Source organism: Egretta garzetta, unplaced genomic scaffold, assembly GCF_000687185.1.
Source record: "Egretta garzetta isolate BGI_Z169 unplaced genomic scaffold, ASM68718v1 scaffold213, whole genome shotgun sequence".
NCBI lineage: Eukaryota > Metazoa > Chordata > Aves > Pelecaniformes > Ardeidae > Egretta > Egretta garzetta.
In genome coordinates, this window is record NW_009259242.1 from 274,301 (window position 1) to 288,426 (window position 14,126).

Sequence of the window (14,126 nt, forward strand, 5' to 3'; positions counted from 1 at the left end):
TTTTTCCTTTCAGTTTCACAGTAACTATTCTCATTGATCTATTCACCTCAGTAAATATGACTATTGTTTTCAATTAGATGGTGAAGTCTGATTTCCTATAGGATAAGAACTGTATTTCCTAATAGCTGGCAGGACAATATCTTCACCTTTTTCATCCAGTCATATACGTTTCAGTCTTACATTAATATTTTCTTCTTCCTCAACAGAGCTTTGAGAAATTGCCAAAAATCCCTTTAAGTGCTTTGGGTCTACTTCCTTAGTCCCAGTTTTATTTGAAAACAGTATTAAATCTGGAGGGAAAGAAACAACTGGAGGTCCATAGTTTGCACGATGAGTTACCTTTGGCCTACATCACTTTGCGACAAGAACAGATGTAAAAGCTCTTTGCAGTCCTTAATCAAGACATACTATTACTGAGATAACCAGAAGGCAAAAGAATAAGCCAAGTGACCAGGGTTCAGAAACAGAGATGGTTGCATGAAATAAAGGGTTTATTTTAATCGCTAGACTTCTCCGACAGAGCTGTAAGTCAATTATAAAGTTAAAGCCACGTTACCTTACTATATGTTAGTATAAACATGGAGAATGCATTTGTAGTAATTTAATAATCATAAAATTTTATGACGTACTGACCCTTTGAATCAGAAATGCATTATTTTTCAATTACTTTAATGGTTATTAATTTATACAAATCACAAATACAGCTTACTCCACTCTCCCAAGTGGATTAATGCAAGTAGAGTTAAAAAGCAAAAGTGTACTTTCCTATGCCTTTTCTGCATCTTTTGTGGTAAACGCAAAAGCAAAAAAATTCTGCTTGTTTTCAGCATATAATGATAGGAATCAAAAACACATACAGAGCAAAACATAATTAGATGATAATTTAAGCATGCTTCCTATGAAAGACATAGTCACACTGCAGGTTAAAAAAGCACCAAAAGCTAGTTGTTTAGAGCCAGACTGTTGTCATTATTTATTCAATCAAAAACAATTTCTTCTTCTGCACGTTGTGCAGACGTTGCGTAGGTCCACACCAATCTGGCAGGTACCAGGTACTCAACTCCTTTCATCAAAGGAACTAATTTTTAAAAGAATGTATTTTACATTCTTCTACAATTCAAAATCAAACTCTTCTTTTAATACATTTTTAGAATAGAGTATTTCACAAAATTACAAACACCTGAAAGCTAAAACAATTCCAATTTGCAACCTTAAGCACAGAAGTGGTAAATAGGGCCCAAAACACATACGTGAGGAGCTCCATCACTCTCCTTGCCTAATGTAAAGCTGTCCACCCAGATTAAATGCCCCAGAACTTTCCCAGTCACAGTCAGATTTTTTCCACGTGCTATTCCCTCTCCCCTAACTCCTCTGTCTCTCCCATACTGTGCTGATGGAGACCTGCTAAAATTACCTTCATGCATCTTGTTTACAAACCACTACACTTTTGTGCCCAAATTCCCTCATGTCTCAGTAGATGGATGAACCGTTTCCTCATTTCTTTCCTTTTTTTTGGCACATTGTTTTTCACCTGGGGAAAATTTCTTACACCTGTACTGAAATTAAGTATAGAAATTATGTCTAACTGTGCTAGATCTCTGTGAACAGCCCTGAGCCCTGAAACTCCAAATAATGTGCTAGTTTAGAAAACATAATTCTCCAAAAGCTTGAACAGCCATTTCACTTTTGGCCACATCTTCAAATGTCAGTAAAACCCACTTGAGGGGACAACCACCACTGTTAATGGCAGACAGACTGGAGAGAGACAGTGGCTATTTAGGGACAGTGGCCACCATTTGTACCAACAAAGTAAAACCAAGATTTAATTCCTATTGTTCTTATTTGAGCTTCTACTAATGCCAGCTTGTATCTAAACATAGTAAAGCTTTCTTCATCCACATTCATTTAAAATGATACACTTTTATTGTGCTATAGAATAGTATAAATTAAAAAAGTATGAAGTTTACTTCCATTCAAGAACAGCCAAGATCACTGGTTCAAAGAGCAATACATAATAGGATACTGCTAACACCAAACATCAAGAAAGATAGTTAAAACCATTACAAATCCATATCTCTCTCAGTAACTTAACAATCTATAGGTTCAGTCAATTTAAAAGATCTAGGAACAGGGGTTTAGTAGATTAGTAACAACAGACCATTAATCTCTGCAGCCTCAGTTTTAATCCAGCAATGACCAAAGTGATTGAAAATCATTCTGACCACATGACCAGTAAAGCTCCTAAGCATGGCTCTCTCACATACCTGAATCCCAGCAGCAGAGGTCACAGTATGTTTCTAATGGGACTATTTACCAAGAGACCTCTGCTTAATACTTAACTAAACTCAATGCCAACATTTTTGGCAGAGTAATTCCACTGCACACTACCTCTGTGAACTAAGACCTGATCTGAAGACTTTATTTTACACTTTATTTCAGCCTGTATTAGCAAAGCTTGCTTTTTTCCCTGGAAAAATTTCCAAAACAAACTTGTGTAAAACCAATACTTTTTTGTTTCTACATAAGATTTTAAATAAATGTGTAGGAATTGATGACTGTCATTCCAAGCAAATGCCAGATTATTTCTGTACAGTTTATATAATATCAGTGAAAGTTATATCCAAAACACTTTGAGTTTTAAAAATAATGCAGTAGTATTATGTCATATGCTATGTTTTTATATATAAGAATGCTCTGTTTCAAAGATTTTAAGTTCTGGAGTATTCAATGACTAGAATGAATTCTTACGTTGTCCAGTAATGTGATGACATTAAGTGGTCAAGACACTTCATCATTTGGTCCTCCACAACAGTTATCAGGATATCAGTAAAGAAGCCATTGAAAGGGAGACCTTTAAAAAAGGATTTAAATTCAGCTGTTTTTTGCTGTGGTCTGAAATCGGAGTCACAGGTTCTTTTTCAGGAGCATTAAAAGGAAGATGCTGACTACCTTGTGAGATATGCTCTTTTATTACTGCAAAGTAAGTATTTAAAAACATAAAAACACAGTAGACACAGAAGGTCCCAGTTACATAGAGTAAAGAACTAAAAATGGAGTTACAAGCGTGAGTTATGAGAGTTACTTGCTGCTGTCTGTGAAGCATCAAGCAGAGCCAAAGCAGGACAATGCCTGGAGGAGAGAAAGGAGAAAGTTTGCAGGCCCTGTGCCCTTTGGTAGATACAGCCCAAATACATAAATATGATGTAAATGTATTGTAGAGCTTTGTCCAGCCATTTTTATAAATACTGCAATACTTACATAAACTTTCTTGCCCACGGTAGAAATTTATTCATAATACTGTATATGAAGCCCCACCTCATTTAAAAAGTAAGGCATTTTTCTACTGATAGATATTAAATATGCTGTCACCTTCTCTCAGCAGTAGAGAGGACGTGTTTGTCTTGTTTTGGTCCCAGACAGAGGGATAGACAGAACCTCAAGTATTTTTATATATCCTCCAGAAGAACTTTCCTATATCAATCTGACTAAACTCTGCTTATGCGATCTAGACTATGCCAGCTGCTTGCACAAAACTGGCATGAGTTTCCCAAGCACCACTGTTGGCACCACCTGGTAAAGCAGGCCTTCCCTCATCACACATCACAGCTGTGTGCTGTCCCTCCACTGGTCCTGCCACGCAGCCCCACAGCCAGGTCTGTACTCGGGATGTCCTCTTTATATCAGGACTTGAGGTCTGATCAAAATAAAGTTAAAATTTGTGCTGGAAAAAAAATGGAACAGAAATTCACACATGAAAAGCATTGTGTATTACCACTCATCTCTTGTTATTTCACTTTGTAGCATTTTGGTTTTGTTTAGGGTTATCCAGGGGAAATCTGTTTACTATTGTGAAAAAAGTGTCTGTTTCATTCAGGGCATCCATCAAGTGAGAATTAACAAATTACAATCCAGACTATTTCAATTCTGATTGTACAGTTTCTCTTGCTATGTTAGACATACTAGAAAAGTCCATATCTTCACTTTAGCACACAAAGAACTGGTGTGATTTTACCTGGATAAAAAAATATTTTCTACACAACTGTATAATTTAATCAAAGACTATGAAAATTTCTGCTCATTTTAGCTGGGCTTTTCCAAAGATTTTGTATTTTTCATATATTATACCACTGCTACTCCTCGCTTCGGCAAAGCACGTCCTTAATCTAAGTTGTTTTATACAATTACATATTAAGACTCAGATACAGCAAAACACTTAAGCATGTCTTTTAAGTTTTGCATTTTGCTGAATCTGTGTATTAATGTATCACAATAAAATCTAAAGAGGATGACTAAGTTTTTGGCTTGTGAGTATGAAAACATACTTATGCTACCTAATAGAAATAAATCATATTATTTATTACTCTATTTTGCATCTTCTTCCACATTGAGCTAAATGCCTGTGACTCTAGGGCAAAGGCACAATTACAGACTGGCAAAGATGAATTGTTAACAACTTGGAGAGAGTGCCAGGGGGGCTACTGAAGATAAAAATTATGCATTTGAAGGTAACTTTAAATCCCACTTGCAATTGCTAGCTGCCACATAGTATCCTCAGGATCATCTGGGCAAATGAGAAGAGACTGTGGAGTCCTCGTAGATTACTTTGTTTTCCAGCAGGCACAAAAACATACAATAACAATAAGATACCACTTATAAATATGAATGTGAACAAAAAACCCACAAATGGTGAAGCCATGTGAATATACTGGCAAATAAAAAGTGGGAGTTCCAGACATCATGGATGAAATGCTCTGGGGTGAGGATTTCACCCCCCAAAATAAATTCACGTATGTGTACACAGCATATCCAACAACTGCATCAGTATGTAAAGGAGCCTGTTTGTCTGATCAGAGAGCAAATTTCAAAGAGAAAATTTAGGGCCAAAACCTCTGGTGCCCTTAACTTTCTGTTGTCACCTGCATCCGTGCCACGCAGATGCAAAACATGAGGCAGGCAAAGTGCTGCACTTTGAGGAACCTATTCATTACTCATAGTCACAATAAAAACATAAAGAGGCCAACTGAATGCATTTTAATAATTTAAGCAGAATTTAAATAACAGACATTTATGGAGGAACTTTGTGTGGGTCTGAATCTTACCTTAGTATCATTCTAACTCCTGGAAACCAATTTAATTTAAACTCTAATTGACGTAATTCTTAAATATACCATAATTATAGCTCATGATATCTTCACTGCTATTACTATGAAGAGAAAAAATACCTTGTAAGGCAGAGAGAGGAGGAGGGATCCAGCCTCTGAGAGGACACACCAGGCCCTATTCTGTGACCCTGCACTCCCAGGGAAGCCACACATTTAAACACTGAGGATAAATCTAGCTGAAGCAAACTGCATGAAGTCAAGAGGCAAAGGAGCAGAAATGACCACAAACTCGCTGCTCAGCTGGCCTTCAGGTTCTAGAGATCTAAAAATGGTTGTTTTATGTTTCTTGGGGCCAGACTGCCAGGTTTCATCATCCGCTGAATTCGCTGAGTGTGCCCAGCTGCAGCCGTGCCCCCCCCAGTCAGAAATCGACAGGCAGGTTAGCACGTAGCTCACAGAAACCATTTTCAGGAAGACATTTCTAGAAGTTTGCAAGGGCAGGCAGCACCGAGAGGGCAGTCACCCTCCTGTGGGGCACAGCCTCTCAGTCCCCCGACATGAGGAGCAGGTGCAGGAGAGCCGTGCGGGTCAGCCACTCTCCCGCCATCGCCCGGCAGGCCTGTGGTGAGGAAACCCATCCCCAGCGAGGAGGCAGGTCCATGGTCAAGCTGGTTAGTCCGGTCGGCGAGGCAAGGCGAGGTGAGGAGCAGCAGGGCAGGAGGCTGAGGGCAGGCGAGGGGCTGAGGTTAAAGGCAGCTCAGAGCTGCTGAGGTGCCAGGCTCAGAGCTGACACAGACAAAGCAGCCGGGCCCCAGGGGTGGAGGACAAGGCTGGAGAGCCTGTGGGCTCGTCCCAGGGCTTGTCACTGCCTTCTCTCCTGACCCTGGCGCCACTGAGGACCCCTGCTCCCTCATTTCAGTGAGGCACTTCACTGTCTCAGTGAGGTGATTCAGTGTCAAACCCTGACCAGAGACAAAGTGTAAGAGTAATCCTAGTGCTGCAAGGCAGAAATGAGAGTGAAAATGGACTGTAATTACTTAAATTGCTGGTGGGTGACCTTTCACATGATGTTTTACCTCAGTTTCTTCATCTGTGAAAGTGTGGCCAACACTGTATGTTCCCTGCAAACTGTTCCAAGCTCTGACATTGAAATTCATCTTTTTTTTTTTTTTTTCTTTTTGACTGAAATATAACGCAAAGCTCTTCTCATTCATACCTTTCATTCTTAGAAAAATCCAGACGGCACAATCCCATTCAGAGAAATCCCCTGTCAGTAGCTGTTCACACGCTCCCAAGCAGTGGGATTAGGACCAGCACAGGGTCAATCAAACACCTTTTCTTTCCAGCAGCAGCAGCCCTTCCCTTCCATAACTGCAGCTTCCCACATAGGAAATAACACACCTTGCCTGCAAATGGTATGGCTTTCCACCTATGTATGAACAAACAGCTCATTCTCCATAAAATTTCACTCTCAGGGGACACTACTGAAGTATTGTTATCCTTTCCTGCCAGCAAGCACCAATCTTCAGCACTACCTTTTTCCTAAAGAAAGTTTCTTTCCTCTGCCATGACAGCAAACGCAAATTAATGCTCTTTCTAGGGGCCCAACTATGTCACCTTGCCAAACAAAATTTAGCTGTGGCAGTAACAAGCTTTCCTGACTTGCTCCTTCAGTCACCCAACTGCCCGTCCTACTGGGAATACAGCTATCAGACAGGGTTTGCTGGAGGACATGGTCATTCCAACACCACTTCAAACGGTGCAGTTTTCCATAGTCACGCATATCAAAAGACCTTTCTCTATTACTTGTTATATTTTTCTTTTATCATTAATAAGGGAAATTCTGCAGGAGTCCTGCTGTGCTAGTCTTTCTACCCATGGCAGAACAGAAAAACTCCATTCTGATGACTATTCTTGAAGCAGAACAGGGCACTATAGTAGTTAACAGTAGGAAAGAACTTAAATTGGAAACAACCCACAAAACTGACAAGAAGATGATTTTTTCAAAAACCATGTTTCCCTCTAAATCCATCTACTCAAACACTACTTGCAAGAGCTAGAGACGTCAACACATTTAGAGGGGGGAAAAAAGGATAATGTTGCTTAGCTTCCTCCTCCATGCACATGCTTAAAAGCCACTTTGGACCCGTCAGTGCACAACTCTATCTATTCCATACTTAAAAGCCAGATGACAAACATAGAGTATTCTGAGCTTTATCAAGCTAAGCACTAATGATAAAGGGAGGAAGAAAGAATGTCAAAATGAACAGATAACGTTATGGATAATATCTTATCTCTATACTTATTTTAGTATCTTGCTAAAAAGTACATTCTAATTAGTTATTTGTGAATTACAGCTGCCGTGATATTTTTCTGGCAATAATATTACAAAAGATAAAACCGTGGGGTATTTAAGTTTAGTACTAATTTTACTACAGAAATACAGATGTTAACGGACCCATGAATTTAAACTAGAAATGTTTTCATATGGAAAAATGCATCAAACAATGAAAACATTTATTTTCTTTAGTTCTGACCTTTGCTTTCAGTATGCTATATAAGTGGGAACTGATTACCTTCCATTTTTCAAGATGAATAAAAGAAAACTAAGTATTTTAGGGCTGTAATCCTGGATAGGTTGTACCTGGCACTCCACAGGAGCAGAGAGACCTGCTATCTAAAGCTTTTCTCATTGCCAAGCTTTAAGTTTTTGCAATTTGTAGGGCCCAAATCTCATTAACACTAAAGCCATTTATAACATTCTCAGAGTTCCAAGGTCTTTTAAGTGGGTGTAAATATAGGTTTCCTTATGCCTTCTTACCTCAACTGCCAACTGCTAAGCACTGCATGAAAATGCTTCCCATATTGACAAATAAGAATTTTATACTTACGGGCACCTATGTGCCTATGAGGCACCCAGTACTTGTCTACATTACCAGGAAGGCTACCATACCACAGAAAATATAGGTCTAAAATGTTTAAGTCCTTTATTGTTATGACAATAATAACTTGCTATTTTATCTTCAAGACATTTCATTGGAAGACCCTTGACAGCTTTTCAACTATCAATGGTTAAACCAGCGATAAAATATTCTATTACTTTGAATTCAACTGTAAACAGGTTGGGCTGCAAATTCTCCTAAATGCCAGATTATTATTATTTTCAAAAAATTATTTCCGATTTATTTACCATTAATGTTTCAATTTATCTACCACAATGGAATTGTTTTGCTGATACTCTCCACTGTATGGACAGGCACTTTTGCACTTTCTGATGGCACTACTATGGAAATGCAGTCACACTATACAGTGTTGCCTCTGAACAAGTCATTTAAAATTTGATTCCTATTTTCTATGCCTTCCAACATGATGTATAGTTAAGATAAAAACAAGATACAAGCAAAATAACACTTATCACAGTATGTCAGTGTTGTCCATAACTAACTGTTACCTAGTTTTGTCTGCTGTTTGAGCTGGTAATGAAATAATGATAAAACAGTTTTATATCATTTTCTATTAACAGCCCAGATGGGCCAATCATCCACTTCAGTCTTGGCCATGTTAAGTTTAGCCATAAACAATTGGTAATGATGAAAACAGCAGCTCCCTCCTCAGCTAAATTACAACCTTTCAACCAAGAAAGCAAGCAATTCTTTGACCAATAACAACAAATAAGCAAAACAGCCTTTTAGGGTAAGCAGGAAGTCCTTGTTCAGTGGCATACAAGGAATAGTCATAATGCAAATGAAAAGCCATTTCAATCCTTGCTGAATTTAACATCTAGCTGTTGTAGATTTAAAAACTGTAGATTTCCGAGAATATCAGGGGCAAAACTTCCCTGTAACATCAGTTGTATCTTAAAGAATACCCTTAAGCTAAGAGTGCTTATTTGAGTTGGGGTTTTATTCCTGGTTTTAATAATTTTGTCTTGGAGGCTTGGTATCTAGTGCAGTTGCCTTAACAATGAGGCATCACAACAAGGCAAAGAGGTCCCTTTGAAATTGGGTGTCTCCATCACTGGGATTTGGGAAAGAATAGCAGCGATTACCAGCTTCTTTCCATCAGTTTACTGGATGGAAAATAGTTCAGCATAATACGTGCAAAACTATTCATAAATGTTCCCTTCTACTACCTTTACATAATCTAAAAATATGTGTGTTGTTTTGGCACTTTAGCGCCTATCTGGTCACGCTCTAGCTGTAAAACTAACAATAAAAATAGAATGATGAAAAATACAGGACACAAAAAAAAAAAAGTAAAGCATACATTTATAGGCGACTACAAGGCTATTTCCATAGAATTTTAAAGCAGAAACATCTTGACACCTTTTGGAAAGGCGGCAACATCTCTGAAGTGAGAAAGCATTCAAGTGCTAAGGAACTGAGAGTCTTTGGATCCAACATATGGCCTCCATCCTGTGTTTGAATGTGAGCAGGAGGATTGAATCCACGTGGATTTTCAGTAACATCAACAAATTCCGTGCAGGCATGAAGGTTTGCCCACACACATGAAGCTGTGGAGATGGGACAAAGCAGGAAAGAATACTATAATGGATTGGATGCCAAAAGCTCTTAGTTACCAGATGTACCAGGCTGCATGTTACACCTTCCTATATGCCTAGTGATTACTTTCTCATATATATATGTGCTATGAATAATTCCATCCCCTAGGATATTACATTTCTTACTTAAAAGTGCCAGAAAAAGCTATTTCTGTGACACTATTTGACTAATTAACTCGGTTTCAACATTTTTGTCCAAACATAACAATGAACCATTCACTGTTAGTTACTAATGGACATTGGAGCCTTGACACTCTTCTCTTCTACAAGACTACTTTAGCTTGAATTATCTTGGGTTGTACAGTGCTAAGAGAAGAAGAGTTATCAGACCTTACAGACCATCATTCAACAGATAATTCAAGCCCTGGCATAATTTAGAGTTCCTATAGGACAACTCTGTGTTATGCCAGGTAATAAGAGCTGAGAGACTGCAGAAGCAGCAAGACAGAAAATGAAGTGCAAGTGTGCTCCAAATACACCCCTAGCCCTCACTGCCAGGAGATGCTACATCAGATGCTCAATATACGGTGGAATTCCTTGATAGACAGGATTTTTTTTATACCATCTTAGTTGTTCGCGTTACATGATTTATGACCCCTGTGTGCTGCCAAGCAGGCCAAAGAAGTTACATCATAAAAGGGATTTGCCCCTGTGTGACTTGAGGACGACAGCAAAGGATGAAAATACTTCCAAATAATAAGCAAGCTGCAGGGGTTGCATGAATTTCATCCATATTCGTTCCCACAAGCCACAACAGTAAGAGGTAATATATCAGTTCCTAGGAAGCCACAAAGATGTTGAACATGCAGGTTTTATAAATCATTTTGTTGATGGATTAACAGAAAATGTACATAGAAATCTTCTTAATCAATGCCCATGATAGTAGCATTTTCTTATTTAAATGAAGTATCCTGCAAGGGTTTGAAAACAGCATCCTGTTTGTTTTCTTGAAATTGATTGTCAATATCTAGAATCACAAAAAACAATTGCTCATGGTTTATACAAATAACTGTGCAAGCCAAGGTGGCAGCCATTATGGGATCAAAAACATCCCACCTGAGAACACTGATGCTAACTACTCTTTTATTACCCAGGAAGGAAATTTTAGACATCTTGCCAACAACGATTATCCTCTTTCTATATAAACAGTATAATCCCTGTGCCATAATTGTCTGTATCTTCAAAGGAACAACAACCAGAGAGATCTTATTTCAGCATTCTATCTACAGGGCATCTTCACTTCCACTACCCTGTGTTCCTTCTATGCTGTAGTACCATTAGAAGGAACAAATCCTCAGAAGTCATAATATGAATCATGACTATTTTTCCTCAGAGACTACAACTCAAAGGAATAAATATGCATCATGACTTAGAAGGAAAAAGAGGGCTTTCATTTCTTTCTAAAGGATAGAAATTGTTTTCTTGGCCCTTCAATCTGTTCTTATTTTCCATTTGCATCTGCATAAAGAAACTAGATTCCCCTTTCAAACAAGCTATTTCAAGTAGCAAAAGCCTTAATTCACTATGCCAAGAAAACAAAATACTCAGTTTACTAAGTTCACAGATAAATTATTTCCCAAACACCAGGGCCAGTAATTAAAAAAAAAAAAATTATTCCTAAGTCTCAGTAACATTTCTTCCAAACAAAGAAATCTATCATACACACAGGTACCTGACTGATAAAAAATGTTAGGTATAAAATATTTTGAAAATATATATGCCTCTTTCTAATAGATTAAATTACTTTCCGTATACTAAATCTCACAAACATTCGTGCATGTAAGACACAAAAAAGCCAACTGTATAACTTCATTATTTATTTTAAGAAACACAAGTGCTACATTCGGCATAATTTATATTTAAACTTCATGTAAATACATAGCAAAAGACAATGTAACATAATATTGAACCTATGTTTAATAAATAAGTTTACTAATAATGATAAACTAACTTAATAGTCTATTCAATTCAGTGACTGACATCATCCCTTTGAGCAGCAGCCCTTAATAGGCCCTAATCCAAATAACCACTGGAATTAGTAGGAGGGCCATCACAGGTTTAAACAGACACTGAATCAGGCATTTGCTGATGCTCAGGAAAGATCCATGCACAGAAGAGCAGTCTTGTATCTTCATTGCTGAAACAACTGACTTAATAAGAAAGAAAAAGAAGAAAAAAGTAATACTACCACATTCCTTAATTCACCTCCCTGTAATTTGCAGCAGTGTGTTCAACTGGTGGGTTTTTTTAAGTAACATGTATGAATGACCAGTGCTGAAGTGCTAAAAATACTGTTTCTGGAATCCAGTGTTGAGGCAAACCTTAACAGGCTTCATTACACCTCCTTTTACTTACACTGTTATCCAGACATCCCAGCTAGATAATACGCTACAAAACATAGTGTAAAAAGGATGACAGAGGAAAGATACAAAGCATTAGTGCCAGTCAGATATCTACAGATCTTAATCCCTTTTACCAAGATGACAAATCCTAAGGATTCCTGAAAAAATAAAAAATCCCCAGGAAGGGGGGGAAAAAAAAAAGTAAGCTAAATGCATGCACACATCCTCTGTGTAGTTAAAATTATTTAAAACCACAGCTTTAACCATGCAGCAAAAGCATCCCACCATTCATTTATTCACTTTATTCCCCAAAAAAGAAAAAAAAAAGATAAAAAGAAAACAGAGATAGAGAGATAGATATCAGTCTGTTCTCAGTGCTAGAGGGAGATGGAGAGCGATGAGAGCCCCTGCAGGACTGATCGAACTACCAGGTTCAGAAGCCTGGGTTCCCATGTCTGAAGATGAGGAAAGGAGGGGGGAAGATTAGGAAACACTGGCAGCTAATTGCGTGGCAGAAGGACCTGCACAGAATGGGACAGCTTCTTTCTGTCTCAGGATATTACCGTCAGAACAGCCAAGAAAGCGAGGAGCTTCATTTTTCCATTCTCACTGTGGTACTTTAACAAGTGCTTAATTTGAAGAGAACTGGACAGGTGGCATATCACGCTGAGCTAAATAGATAAGTGTGAGATTTAAATGACAAGAGGCAGCAGGTTTTGTTGTTCTGAAGAATGGGGGAGTGCATTATTCTGATGGTACCAATGGGCACAAGTGGAAGGTCATCCTGGGGTGCTGCCAGTGTCACCTGGGTGCCTGGTAGCAGATGGTGCCAGTCTGTAGGGATAAAAGAAGGGCTGCCATACCCCAGGGGCTGATAGCAACACTATTGGCTCAGGAATAAAAAAAAGTTTGGGGGCAGGTGCAGGCAATACAAATTAACATAGATGCTGCCACCCCGAATGTCAGCCTAAGTGCCACCAGTCCAAGGGCTGTGAGGGTGGATCAGTCAGAAGTGCTGCAGAAGCATGGTGAGGGCTGGCACTGCCAGGGTGAGATGCTGCAGGGGCTGCTGGCAGATTGGGAGCTGGCCCAGGCCAATCTCTGCATGGTCCCATGGGAGCTGTGGGGCTCCCTCTCCTGAAGCACCTCCAGGCTGGACACCCAGGAGTCCACCGGGACCCCCACCTGCCCCCTGCAGTGCCTTGCCTGTGTCACTCGCATTCCCATTTCCGGACTTACGCAATGACCTGCGGGCAGAAGCAGCCTGCAGAGAAGTGAACAGCAGGAGACGCAGGCAGCCTGGGTCCCCATGGGGCTCCCTGAAGTGTCCCAAACTAGAGAACTGGCCACCTCCCCACTCCTGCCTCCTGCAACATAATTATTCCAGCATGACTGACATGACAAATTAACAAGGCAGCCAAGGCTTTTGCAGTAGAAGGGAGTGTTTTCCCCAAGAATAAATTGTTCCAATCCTTTACGCTAGACACCCGGCCGTGCCTATTCATTAATTGGACAAGCTCTGGTGACAACTGAAATTACCCGGTTTCTACATACTGGAGGGGAGAGAGATCTTTGCAAGCTTAAAAATGAGAAGCCTAAAGCTGGAATCCCAGCCACCAAGGAGCTCTTTGAATGGGGCTTTTTTTTTTTTTTAAATTCATTTTCAGAGCACAGCCACAGTAAAGCTCCTTTTAAAAGCAGAGGCACGTTCTTCAGTGTCATTCCTTCTTTTGCAGACCCTGAACTGTGGCACCAGAACACGACAACTCCACCAACAAACCGCAAACCTTTTAAGATCCACAGATCAGCCGAGTTTAAGAACTTCAGGAGCTATGAAATTCTGGGATTACTGCAATGTTGCGATTAATTATCACAAATCAGGTACATTAGGAATTATAACCAGTACACTGTGGTTATATATTGCAAGCAATGCATCATAATTACGACACAAGTATTGGAATTAAGGGGAGGGGGATTGATGTTTGTCGATTTCTGTCATGATCAACTCGCAATACATCATTCATGTATTCTTCAACTACTATTTTGATTTGGGTTTAACTGTACCTCTTTCCCCTTCCTAAGGGGAAGCCTGGGAACCCTGTATGGTATTTCTAGCTCCCC

The 14,126-nt window shown here is 39.3% G+C and overlaps 1 protein-coding gene across 1 annotated transcript in view; it reads right to left on the minus strand.

Annotated features, from left to right (window-relative positions):
* CA10 (carbonic anhydrase 10) overlaps positions 1–14,126 on the minus strand; it is a 204,932-nt gene that overhangs the window by 190,704 nt on the left and 102 nt on the right. The gene's annotated exons all lie outside the window — the stretch shown is intronic.